Below are 13,527 nucleotides of genomic sequence, written 5' to 3'. Positions count from 1 at the left end.
AAGTAGTCAACTGATTGAAGGACAGAATGACCAACGTCCTTTCCTGGAGCGCTAGCGGGCAGCCTGAATAGCTGGAAAATAGACAGAGATAAAAGTGCCTATCTGAGAGAGATAGTTTGGGTCATCACTAGGGCGTGAGGTGACCCAAGACCTCAGTCTACATCCTTCCAGGTGAATTCAGCTTTCGGGAAGCAGTGTGCTGAAAGAGATAGGGTGTTATGTATTGAATGGCGCAACTTGGTTCCTTTTCTACAAGGTGCTGGCATGGACCAATCAGATGTTGACCCACACGTCTTCCGAAGATGCGAAATGTCCATCCAACATGAGAGTCGTCCTCTTTCCCCGTCCAATCAGGGAACGGGACGTCCGCTTCGGAATTCTTGCCACGGGAGCTGGCGTTTCCCAGCTCTTTGCGCAATGCATCTGGTCATGCCAGCTTACGTAAGCCAAGTTAGGTCACAACTGTTGGTGCGAGGAACTTGGGACACACCTTGCACACCGGCTGCGTTTGCTCTGCAAGCCGCTTTCCACGGGCCCCTGGCAGTGTGTCCCTTGGCCAACTTCGCAGCTGTGCTTGCTCAAAGGGCAGTTTTCCCATCAACACTCCGCTAGCTGCCGAAATGTCGATCAACGTCCCCATAATTTATACAAAGTCCCTCGGTGTTCTTGGATGCACTTTAAACTTGGTTTAGCACTGTCACGCAATGCAAAGTCATTTTAAGACCTGTTGATCTCCAGCTATATATACTCTTCCATTTCTGTTCTCCCCTTTTTTAACACCAGTAGGAAGACCTTGGTATGTATGAATGAGTTGCGCCTGTATTTTACATTCCTGATTATTCCTCTCTCTGCTCAAGTGTCCTGATAAACACGCTCTTTGGTTTGGGTGACTTTCATTTATTGCCTCTTTCGATGCAGGTGGATTTCGCTAACTTGCTAGCACAACATGCCTGATCGCAAACATTCACCCAACTTCCTCACTTTATTCCTAAACTAAAAGAAATCAGTTTGAATGCAACCCCTGCATCTCCTAACAGGATTGCCCCAGAGCTAAATTCTGGCATTATAGTTTATAATATTTTGCCCCAAGCTGTGTTGTTTATAGTCAACTTCCCTTCTACAAACCTTTAAATTATAATATTAGATTCCATCCACTTCCCTCTGACTATGGTATCTGGAACATGACATAACATCAGTGTTTGAGATTAATTTAATGTGCTTTTTAATTCATGTCAATATTCACAGACTGGGGAAAAAGCAGAAATCTCTTCAGCTGCCCTAGTGATACCATCTTCTGAAAGTCTGCAGCAACTCTGAGTCCTGGCTCCCAGGCCCCCAGCTCTAACCCACCAGACCTCACTTCCCTCCCAGAGACAGTGAGAGAACCCAGGAATCCTGGCTCCCAGCATCCCTGCTCTAACCCACTCAACATAATCAGCCATTCAAAGTGGAACCAGTCTGTGGTTTTATTGCTCCCGGGACAGGATTACAGGACCGACGCGATGGGGTCAGCATTCACAGGGGCCGCGCGGGGCCTGTCCCAGGGGCTTGCCCGCCAGGCTCAGATGGACGTGCTGTTCTCGACTTGCTGGGGATCCAGGTAGCGGTAGGGGATGGACAGGGATTTGTTCCTCTCCTGGACCTCCTGGGAGATCTGGGCCAGGCTCCCCTAGAAGGCTGTGATCAGCCACTTGGGCTCCTCCTCTGTGCAGTGCTCGTCGGGGTACATGCCCAGGGGTCTCTGCAAGGGAATGGGAGAGTGGTGAGGGAGAGCACCGAAGGGCTCCCTCACCTGGCGCTGAGATGCGTCTACCTCTGGTGCGGGGCAACTGATTTTACAGGGTTCCCATATCTGCCCTGCAGTGTGGGGAAGGTGTTTCATGACTGTGTAGCCAGACTGAGAAGAGTTTAGGCCAAGGAAGGAGGGCACCACACAGCACTCCCTTCTGATCCCTGCCCTGCTCCCCGCCCCACAGCGCCCCCTGCTGATCTCCGCCCTGCTCCCTGCCCCACAGCGCCCTCTACTGATCCCCACCCCACAACACCCCCTACTGATCTCTGCCCTGCTGCCCGCTCCACAGCGTCCCTTTGCGCCCATGTCCTCACCGAGTCACCCGGCTCGCAGCACATGATCCAGAGCGTGAAGAGGATGAGGCTGGTGGTGTTGACCTCCGGGATGGTGTCCAGGTAGCTCTCCAGGGAGGTGGTGCCCTTGGCAGTGCGTGGGGGGGTTCCTCATGGACGGCGAGAAATAGGGCATCCAGGCGCCCAGGTCATACTGCGGCCCAGAGAGACCCTGCGGTCAGTGCAGCCGGGGACCCCTAGGCCGCCCCTCCTGGGGGGCACCTGCATGGGCAAGACCCGGCTCAGCCAGGGGACCTGGGCTTTGCCAGCATCTCACCCATGGGCACTGGGTGGGGAGGTGAAGGGGTGTGGATGGGTTGGGGCTGAGCATGGCTATGGGGGTCTGGGGTCTCCCTGAGGGCTGGGAGTCAGGGCAGCCAGGAGTTTGGGGGTGGGGGGCTTGGTGGCTGGACCCCAGGGCACAACGGGGTGCAGGGATGGTGGGTCGCTGGCTGGACCCCAGGCCCTGGTATGGGGCAGGGAATGGGGCCCTGGGTGGCCTGGCTGGCCTCGTCTTACCTGCCTGTTATTGAGGGCGGCGTGCCGGGCTGAGCAGCAGTAGATCCACATGGTCAGGTACTTGACCAGCTCGGAGATGCTCTGCAGAGAGGAGGGAAAGCCTGCAGGATGGAGAAAAGGCGTCACTGGCCTGGCTCTGATCTGTGGCTCCGTGGCTGGGAACCAGCTGAGATGGTTTCGCTGCCTCCCTCTGCCAGAGCCTCCCTCAGGGAATCGCTCCCCTGCACCAGGTCTCAGCTCCACCCCGTGCCAGCTCCCCGCTGCTCATGTTCCCATGCGGGGTGGGGGGGTTGTTCCCACAGCCCCCTCCCAACTGCTGTGACCCGCGACCCAACAGGCCAGCCTGTCCCTGGGGGGTTGGGGACTTTTCTCCCCTCCCAGGATCATGACCCCAACCTCTAGGGCCGCTTGCCCTCGGGGTCCTTGTCCCTCTGTCTCCATGTCAAGGTAACTGAGTGAGTAATTCCTCTGTCACCTCCTGAAGCAGGTGGAAATCAGTATCGATCCCACTGAAGGGACGCCCATTGACACCAGCTGGGATCTGAGCCACCGTCATTTGGCCTCCTGTGTCGCCCAGTCCAGAGACGTCCCCTGCATAGAGCCTGGTGACTCTGCATTCCCATGGCCCATAGCAGACTCCTGGATCCCCAGGAAGCTTTCATGGAAGATCTTGTCTGTCCAGGCCTGCAGTTCACCATCTACCTGGATGTGGGCGTCGCTGCGGTAATAGTGCTAGACGATACTAGAGATGAAGCTGGGAAGAGGAGAGAAGTGTCAGCCCATGTGGGTTGATGCCCAGTTCTGGGTGTGTTGCCCGTAATCAGCCCTCTCTCTTTGCCCCACCCAGAAGTTATGCCCCGAGCAGAGATCTCCCTCCGGTGCTCAGAGCGTGCCTGCCACCTGCGGGAATTTCTCTACAAAGCCCTTTTCCACCCACAAATATCATAATTCACCCACATGGTGGGGGAAGGTCGGGTTCGGTGGATTTCCCAACTCGGAAAATTTAGTGGGGAGAAGAAGAAACGATTGCAAATGTTGCATCGTTTTGGAAACCAAAGGTTCTGGTTTTCCCACTTTCTGTTTGAAATCACTGCTAATTAGTTAAAAACAAAATGAAAATTTCTTTTTTAAAATAAAGGTCGAAATCTAAATGAAACTTTTGGAAAGCATTGAAAGAAAACATTCCGATTGATGCATAAGGATTTGTTTGTTAGTTTGTATGTGTGTGTTTTTGAGAGTCTCTGTGTGTGTTTTTGTGGATGTCTGTTTTTGTTTTGGTAAGTCTGTGGCTGTGTGTTTGAGGGTGTGTGTTTGGTTTTGCGTGTTTGTCTCTGTGTTTGTTTGTGGATGGGTGTTTGTGGTTATTTTTGTGAGTTTGTGTTTGTGTTTTTTTGTAGGTGTTTGTGTGCTTTGGGGTGTTTGTGGGTTTGTGTTTGTGTTGGTATGTGTATGTTTTTTTGTGTTTTTGTTTTTATGTTTGTGTGTGTCTTATGTGTTTTTGTGGGTGTTTGCTTTTGTGTGTTTGTTTGGATTTTCGGAACTGTGACCATTTCTATGAATTTAACTTTTCCTCCTGATTTGGGCCAGAAATATCTTTGAAATCTCAAGAGTTTTCACAGGAGGGGAAAAACAGGGTTACTTACCAGTAACTGTTGTCCTTCGAGATGTGTTGCTCATATCCATTCCATCATAGGTGTGTGCGCACCCCGTGCACAGATTCCCGGAACTTTTTTCCCCCTTAGCGAGCCCCGTAGAGTCAGCCCAGGTGCCCCCGGAGTACCGCGCTCATGCCGTGCTACATAGGGCACCGCCGACCCTGCGGGCCCTCAGTCCCTTCTTTCTGCCGACTCCAACAGTGGGGACGGAGGATGGGTTTGGAATGGATATGAGCAACACATCTCGAAGAACAACAGTTACTGGTAAGTAACCCTGTTTTCTCTCTTTGAGTGATTGCTCATATCCATTCCATTATAGGTGATTAAATAGCCATACCTTGGAGGTGGGTAGGAGTCAGCACTGAGCCACCCTTGCCAGTACAGCTCTGCCGAAGCCCGCGTCCTCTCTCACCTGTTGTATGATGGCATAGTGGGACGTGAAGGTGTGGACCGACGACCAGGTCGCTGCTCTGCAGATGTCCTGCAGGGGCACCCTCTCCAGGAAGGCCGCGGATGAGGCCTGGGCTCTGGTGGAGTGCGCTGTCACAGCTCCTGGAAGCGGCACCTTCACCCGCTCATAGCGGGTCCTGATACAGGCGGTGATCCAGGTAGAGATGCACTGGGTGGACACAGGTGAGCCTTTCATCCGGTCCGCCACTGCCACGAACAGCTGTGTTGGCTTCCGGAACGGCCTGGTCCGCTCGATGTAGTAGACCAGGGCTCGTCTGCCATTCAGGGAGTGCCATCGCCGCTCCTCCTCCGAACCGTGTGGTTTAGGAAAAAACACAGGGAGGAAGATATCCTGGTTATAATGAAACTGAGACACCACCTTAGGCAGGAAAGCCGGGTGGGGTCTCAGTCGGACCTTATCTTTGTAAAAGACCATGTAGGGGGTCTCCGAGGTCAAAGCTCTTATCTCGGAGACCCTCCTAGCCGATGAAATGGCCACCAGGAAGACTACCTTCCAGGAGAGGACGAGCAACGGGCATGTAGCCAAGGGCTCGAAGGGGGGTCCTGTCAACATGGTGAGGACCAGGTTCAAATCCCAGGGAGGCACCGGGTCACGGACCTGCAGGTACAGCCTGTCCACCCCCTTGAGGAACCTGACTGACATGGGGTGGGAGAACAGGGATCGTCCTTCCATTGGCTGGTGGAAGGCCAAAATAGCCGCCAGGTGCACCTTCAGGGAGGCCAGTGCTAGACCCTAGAGCTTTAGATGGAGCAGGTACTCCAAAATCACCTGTATGGGCGAACCGCTCGGTGGGATGCCCCGGGACTCTGCCCAACAGGTAAACCGTTTCCACTTGGCCCGATACACAACCTGAGTGGAAGGTTTTCTGCTGCCCAGGAGAATCTGTTGGACCTGCGCCGAGCAGGCTCTCTCTCCCTCCGTCAGCCACAGAGTCTCCATGCCGTCAAGTGGAGTGAATCCAGGTCCGGGTGCAGCAGGCAACCCTGGTCCTGTGACAGCAGGTCGTAGCGCCTCGGGAGTGGGATCGGCATGTCGATAGACAGGTCGAGCAGCATGCTGTACCAGTGCTGCCTCAGCCATGCAAGTGCAATCGGTATGACGTCCGCTCCGTCTCTCTTGATTTTCAAGAGGACTTGGGACAGGAGCGGAATGGGGGGAAATGCATACATGAAGGTCCCCGTCCAGTCTAGGAGGAACGTGTCGGAGAGGGACCCCGGAGCAAGCAGAACCTCGGGCACTTCCTGTTCCAGGACGACGCGAACAGGTCCAGTTGGGGAACCCCCCACTTCTGGAAGATCGAAGTCACCACCTCCGGGTGCAGTGACCAGTCGTGGCGGGGTAAGAACAACCTGCTAAGGCGATCCGCCTCGGCGTTCCTGACCCCCGGGAGGTGAGAGGCGGATATATGAAAGTCGTGCCTCACTGCTAAGTCCCAAAGGCAGACGACCTCCTGGCACAAGGCCGAGGAGCCGCCCCCTGCCTGTTCATGTAGATCATGGCTGCTGTATTGTCCGTGAGGACCTGAACCATTCTGCCCCTCAGAAATCTGAGGAAGACGTTGCAGGCCAAGCGGACTGCTCTGAGCTCCGTGACGTTGATGTGAAGACACCTCTCGTCTGCCGACCAGAGCCCCTATGTGCTCATGTCGCTGATGATGTGGGCTCCCCCCATCCCACATCTGAGGCATCCGTAATCAGTCTTACTGATGGGGCTAAATCTCTGAAGGGGACGCCCCTCAGAACTTCCCCCGGCTCCCTCAACCAATCCCGGGAGGACAGTACCTGGGTGGGAACAGTGACCACCCTGTTCAACGAATGCCTTGCTGGTACATGTACCGAGGCCAACCACCCTTGGAGAGGCCTGAGCTTGAGGCAAGCCAGCCTCACCGCATACGTCCATGCCGCCATACGTCCCAACAGCTGGAGGCAATGCCTGGCTGTTGTCATGGGGGACCTGTGGAGATCGGCGATTATGGCGGCCATGGTCTCGAATCAAGGCCGTGGGAGGAAGGCTCTGGCCTGGGTGGCATCCAGGGTGGCCCCTATGAAGTCTATGCACTGCACCAGGGTGAGCATGGACTTCTGCTCGTTGATGAGCAGCCCCAGTCTGGTGCACGTTGCACAGGTGAGTGCTAGGCTGTTCCTCACATGGGCCCTTGACCTGCCCCGTATCAGCCAGTCATCCAGGTGTGGGAAGATCTGGACTCCCCTGTGGTGCAGGTGGGCCGCCACCACTGCCATACATATCATAAAGACCCTGGGGGCTCACGAGAGGCCAAATGGCAGGGTCGGGAACTGGTAGTGGCAGCCAGCTACCATGAACCTGAGGAACCTTCTTTGATCGGGGAGGCTAGAAATATGAAAATATGCATCCTTGAAATCGAGGGCAGCATATCAGTCCCCTGGATCTAGCATAGGAATGATGGAGGCTAGAGACACCATGCGGAACTTGAGGTGTCTGATGAATTTGTTCAGACGACGGAGATCTGGTATTGGCCTCGGGCTCCCTTTGGCCTCGGGGATCAGGAAACACCGTGAGTAAAATCCCCTTCCCCTTTCCTGTGGGGGAAACCTCTTCCACAGCCCCCAGCCGGAGGAGGGAGTTAACCTCCTGTGTGAGGAATTGCTCGTGAGAGGGGTCCCTGAAGAGGGACGGGGTAGGCGGAGAGTCCGCGGGGAAGGCCGTAAGCTGCAGGGCATAGCCCCGCGGAACTATCCCGAGGACCCAACGGTCCGTAGTGACAGCTTCCCACTCGGCATAGTGTGGCTGGAGCCTGTGGGCAAAAGGCTGGGAGAGATCCAGGGGGAAATGAGGAGTGCCACCCTCGTGTGCCCCATCAAAATTGACCTTTATTGTTACCCTGGCCATTGCTTGGGCCTTGCTGGGATCCTGCCGAGGACCCTTGATGGTCATGGCAGTTGGGCGCCTGGTACCGGTCCTGACCTCTCCTGGGTTGGGCGGGTCTGGGGGGCAGCCTAGGAGGGGGCTGAGGCTGCCTCTGAGCCTGAGGCCAAGACTGCTGCCTCAAGGCCTGCGGGGTATAAAGCCCTAGGATCTCAGTGTAGCCCGGGACTCCTTTAGGGCATGAAGCTTTCCATCTGTTTTATCAGAAAAGAGGCCAGTGCCATCAAACAGTAAGTCTTGGATGGCTTGCTGGATCTCCTGGGATAGCCCCGACGCCTGGAGCCAGGAGCAGCGTCGCATGACGATGGCCGTAGCCATGGCCCTGCTGGCGGAGTCTGCCACATCACTGGCAGTTTGTAAGGCAGTTGCCGCCACCACAGCGTCCTCTTGGGTAACGGTGGTGAAATCTGCCGCTTGGTCTGGGGGCAACACCGGAGCAAACCTCTGCAGCGAGGACCACAAGTTGAGGTTATACCTCCCGAGGAGCGCCTGGTGGTTTGCGATCCTCAGCTGCAGGGCTGCAGTAGAATACATCTTGCGGCCAAAGAGGTCCAGTTTTTTGCTCTCTTTGTCTTTGGGGGTGTTGCCCTGGCTGCCCTGCTGATCCCGCTGGTTAACGGCATCGACCTGCAAAGTCCCTGGGGTAGGATGAGTATACAAAAAGTCAAAGCCCTCCTTGGGGACATAGTACTTCCGCTCGGCTCCCTTGGACGTGGGGGCCACCAAGGCTGGGGAAACGCTCGTTGCTGCCGGAGATAGGGATGGTTCGGAGTCCGGGCAGATCGCGGACTCCATCAGTATCGCCTTCAGCCGGGAGTCCCATTCTTTCTGGGTCCAGGCTTGAAGGCCTTACAGATTTTACATTGTCCTTTCTATGCTATTCTCCGAGACAACGGAGGCAGCAATCGTGAGGGTCAATCACAGGGAAAGCGTTAGCGCATGACGTGCAGGCTTTAAAGCCGGTGGAGCCAGGCATGGCTCAACCGCAAGCCCCTAAGGGCATCTACTACTTAACTCGAACAATAAACTATTAAACGCTAAAGGGTGCTACTTGCCACAACAAGAGGCAAACGTTTCAGCAACCGTCACAGGCGGAAAGAAGGAACTGAGGGCCCACAGGGTCGGCGGTGCCCTATGTACCACGGCATGAGCGCGGTACTCCAGGGGGAGCCTGGGCCGACCATACAGGGCTCACTAAGGGGAAAAAAGTTCCGGGTATCTGTGCACAGGGCGCGCACACACCTATAATGGAATGGATATGAGCAATCACTCAAAGAGAGAACCCAGTTTGTCCACCGGTGCCAGAGATGGAAGTCAGGATGCGGGGAAACAGTGGCACCAGGATATATGCTGCAGACCCATCCAGGGCAGTTAACCAAAGCGGCTCAGCTCTGCCACGCAGCCGCCCCGGGACCGAGAGTCCCGGTCATCAACCTCCTTTCTGGGCTGGTTATGGCAGCAGACTAACATTACATTCACACTGACACTAATTCGAATTAATAAATTTGAATTAGGCGCTACACCACTTGCAGAGGTGGTCTTATTAATTTCATTTTACAGGCACCTTAATTCAAATTAACAGTGGTGCCAGTGTAAACTCAGGAGTAATTAATTCGAAGAAACAAAAGTTCTGGGTTCGGTTCCCGGCATTGCCATAGAGTCTCCGGCTGCTCTTGAGCTGGGCAATTCCCGCCCCAGACCTTGGTCTTTTCCTCCTTTAGTTGTCTTCTTCAAGGTCTATACAGCACCTGGCTCAGTCCCATAGCACCTCAAGACCCTAATAGATCAGTGCCCCTGTTGCACCAGGCGCTGAAAAGACCCTGGCCGAGACCAGGGACCGAGAAACGGCCATGGGGACATTCCCGCTCGGGCTATGGAGAACGTGACTCGGCCCAGGATTAGCGTGGAGCCAGAACTAGACGATGTCGCCCTTCCCATTTTTGCCGTTCCCCGGAGGGAAGGTTTCGGTTTCTCGTGCCATGGTTTCTCCTTTCAAAATGCCTTTGATTTTGATAGGAGCTAACCACAGCTTGCATCGGGTTCCAGGCTGAACCGAAGACATCGTGGCTGTGTCAAAACCAACCCTTCCCAGCTGACCCAGAGCAAAACTTTGGGGGAGTTTTGTTTGATGTCAGATGTGGACTTTTCCCTCTGTGAAAGCGTGGGATTTTCCCATGGGATGGGGAATCCATTTTTCCGACGAGCTCGAGGCCCCATGGGGACTCCCCAGGTTAGATTTTTTCTTTTCTTTCCCACCCCCTCCCTCAGCCCCCGCTGCAGCCCTTACCTCTCAATGGCAGACCATACCTTCAGCCCATCGTCCCGGTAAAAGTAGTTGGCGATGGAGCTGACCCCCCGGGCTTCGATGTCGTCAGGGACACACAGGGAGTCATACGTCACCTGTTGCATGGCCTTGGCCATCAGCACGTTCAGCCCTTTTCGGCCCATGCTCACGCCCTGGGAAGGGACCACACACACAGCTTTCAGTGTCTGAGCCCTCTCTGTTACAACACTCATTAATGATCTGGAGGATGGGGTGGATCGCACCCTCAGCATGTTTGCAGGTGACACTAAGGTAGGGGAAGTGGTAGATACGCTGGAGGGCAGGGATAGGATACAGTGTGTCCTAGACAAATTGGAGGATTGGGCCAAAAGAAATCTGATGAGGTTCAACAAGGATAAGTGCAGAGTCCTGCACTTGGGAGGGAAGAATCCCAGGCACGGCTACAGACTGGGACCGACGGGCTAGGCAGCAGTTCTGCAGAAAAGGACCTGGGGGTTACAGTGGATAAGAAGCTGGATATGAGTCAGCAGTGTGCCCTGGTTGCCAAGAAGGTTAATAGCACATTGGGCTGCATTGGGAGGAGCATTGCCAGCAGATGGAGGGAAGTGATTATTCCCCTCTATTCGGCACTGGGGAGGCCGCACTTGGAATATTGTGTCCAGCTTTGGGCCCCCCACTACAGAAAGGATGTGGACAAGTTGGAGAGAGTCCAGCGGAGGGCAAGGAAAATGATCAGGGGGCTGGAGCACAAGACTTATGAGGAGAGGCTGCGGGAACTGGGCTTGTTTAGTCTGCAGAAGAGAAGAATGAGGGGGGATTTGATAGCAGCCTTCAACTACCTGAAAGGGGGTTCTAGGGAGGATGGGGCTAGGCTGTTCTCAGTGGTGGCAGATGACAGAACAAGGAGCAACGGTCTGAAGTTGCAGGGCAGGAGGTCTAGGTTGGACATTAGGAAAAGCTTTTTCCCTAGGAGGGTGATGAAGCACTGGAATGGGTTACCTAGGGAGGTGGGGGAATCTCCATCTTTAGAGGTTTTTAAGACCTGGCTTGACAAAGCCCTGGCTGAGATGATTTAGACGGGGTTGTTCCTGCTTTGAGCCGGGGCGGGGGGGGGACTAGATGCCTCCTGAGGTCCCTTCCAACCCTCATCTTCTAGGATCCTCCGAATCTAAGACAACGCAGGCGTCTCGTGTTGCAGAGAGTCAGTCCGCCACAGTGTGGGGTGGTTACATGGGCCAAGGAACCTCACAGGCTTCTCCTGGAAGGGGAGCCGGGGTTCGATAACACTTAATTAAGGATGAAGCTCAGCTGAGGAGGAAAAGGCGGGGTGCGTCTGTGACGCTGAGAACGGAAGGGGGCTGCAGGGGGAAAACGTCTGCAATGACTCCTGGACCAAGAGGGGGGTTTGCTCAAGTTCATGGGGAAGAAGCCAAAGGGGGAAGTAACCCTGGGGAGAGGAGGAAAGCTCGGACAGGTGGTAAACCCAGGGGCATCAGAATAGAGCAGAGCAACCAGGTCTGGGAGTGTCTAGACCAGAGACGTGGAGCGTAGGGTCCCTGGGCTGGAACTGGGGAAACGGCAGAGCCTTGGAGAGAAGACGGCCTTGGAGGGCTGAGGGTTGGCTTCTCCCGAGAGACACGATGGACCCCCTGGGAGTGGAGAACTCAAGCAGAGCCCCAGAGAAGAAGGCGACCCTGAGGGTAAGATTGAGGCAGCGGCTGAGCAACCAGGAGCAATCAGGGGCATCCGGCTAGTGGTGAGCAAATTCCCTGATCAGCCCCCGAGAGGCGCATCCGCAGTGAGTAGTTTGGACCCCATCACACAACACTAAGTGCACCATGGTACACGTGCGGGGCTGGGGGTCAGGACTTCTGGGTTCTGGCCCTGGCTGTGGGAAGGGAGTGGGGGCTGGTGGGTTAGAGCAGGGGGGGCTGGGAGCCAGGACTCCTGGATTCTATCTGGGCTCTGGGAGGGGAGTGGGGGCTAGTGGTTACAGTGGGGGTGAGGTAAAGGGGGACTGGTAGCCAGGTCTTATGCCCCTCTTACCTTATCAAAAATCCCTCCGTGTCGGAGCAGCAGGGTCCTGGTCCGGACGTGGATGTGCAGTGTGTAGTGTGTGTGGGGCATCAGGAGCTGGGGAAGAGAAGAGACACAGGGGGTGGGAGGGGTGAGGGTTAGCAGGTAGCCATGCCCGCCCACCCCAGCCTGGCATGCCGGGCACATCTGGCCTGCACCCAGGCCACGGTGCACATCTGGAGGGCAGGCAGGGGGGCCCGTCTGGCAAGCTGTCACTGTCAGGCTCTTCCCGCGTGAACAGTGGGGCAGCGCACGGTACAATACACCTCTGCAGGAGCTGGGCACCACACACACACACTCTCCTGGCCTATGGCCCCCCCCATCCCATCTGTTCACAGCTGGCAGCACACAGATAACACACCCCCGCCCACCCAGCCGGGCCCTTCCGGGATATCTGATATACTCACACTGATCCATTTGGACCCAACTGCATGTCAGCTGCACAGCTGGGCACCTCTGGCATACCCATGCGCACATCTGGCATGCACACACATTTGCTACACAGCTGGGCACAGCTGGCAGCACACCGGGAGCCCTCTGGCGCCCTGGCTCCTCCTTCACCTTGAAGAGTGGGTGGCACAGGGGCAGCTGGCACAGGGTGGCCAGGACGAAGGCCTCCATCAGGTGGGTGAGCAGCAAGTGGCTGACTGCCTCGGGCATGAGGAAATCGGTGTTGGGCACCCAGGTCTTGGCCAGGGTCCAGTCCCACTCTGAGTCGCTGGGCAGGAAGATGGGGCTGTCGGGGCCCGGGGGCTGACTGAGCTGTGGGGGAGAGACATGGGGGAGCTAGGAGCGGGTGGGCACAGGCTGAGTGGGTGAATCTGACTGCCAAGATGAGGGGACATAATGCAGCAGGAAATCTCCAAAGAGAAGAGGCAGAGAGCAGGGGTGTGCAAACACACACAACTGGGCACACACACAGAGTGCTGGGGTGCACATGCACACACACGGCATTGGCACTCCCCCCACAGACAAACAAGCACAGCTGGGCACTTCTAGGGGTGCATACGCACATCTGGAGACACGCAAAGGCGTCTGGGGTGACAATGCTACAGCCAGTTGGACACAACCGGGGTGTGCATCTCTCTAGCCTGGTTTCTGCCCGCTCTCTGCCGCCCTGACCTGTCCCTTGGGCCCGTCTAGCCTGTGTTGGGATTTGGCTCTTGCCCCTACTCTGCACCCTAACCCCTAACCCTACCCTATACCCTAACCCTGAGCGCCCCCTTCCCGGGTGGGGGCAGGGAGAGCCTGGCTCAGGCATGCACCTGGGACAATGCAGCCCAGGGACTATTGCACGTTGCTCCCCGCCTTGCAGGGGGGGCGGGTTACTCACATGTCTGCAGCGGCGGCGGGCGCGAGTCAGCGAGTGGTGGGGGTCCCTGAGCCGAGCAGGGAAGATGGCAGCCGGGCTCACGCATCCGGGCACCCGGGGAGGGGGGGAAGAGCAACGGCTCCCCTCTGCAATCTCTGCAGCGTGGGGGCAGGGCACCTCG

General features: G+C 56.1%; 1 pseudogene; it reads right to left on the bottom strand.

The window, feature by feature from the left end:
• Nucleotides 1-1,561: 1,561 nt before the first annotated feature.
• Nucleotides 1,562-13,116, bottom strand: LOC137167277 (hydroperoxide isomerase ALOXE3-like; annotated as a pseudogene).
• Nucleotides 13,117-13,527: the final 411 nt, after the last annotated feature.

The sequence above is a fragment of the Emydura macquarii genome, unplaced genomic scaffold (genome assembly GCF_026122565.2).
Source record: "Emydura macquarii macquarii isolate MOO-44397 ecotype Brisbane River unplaced genomic scaffold, CSIRO-AGI_Emac_v2 contig_2913, whole genome shotgun sequence".
Lineage (NCBI taxonomy): Eukaryota > Metazoa > Chordata > Testudines > Chelidae > Emydura > Emydura macquarii.
Note: the sequence above shows the minus strand (reverse complement) of the source record. Positions and strands in the feature narration are given on the sequence as shown.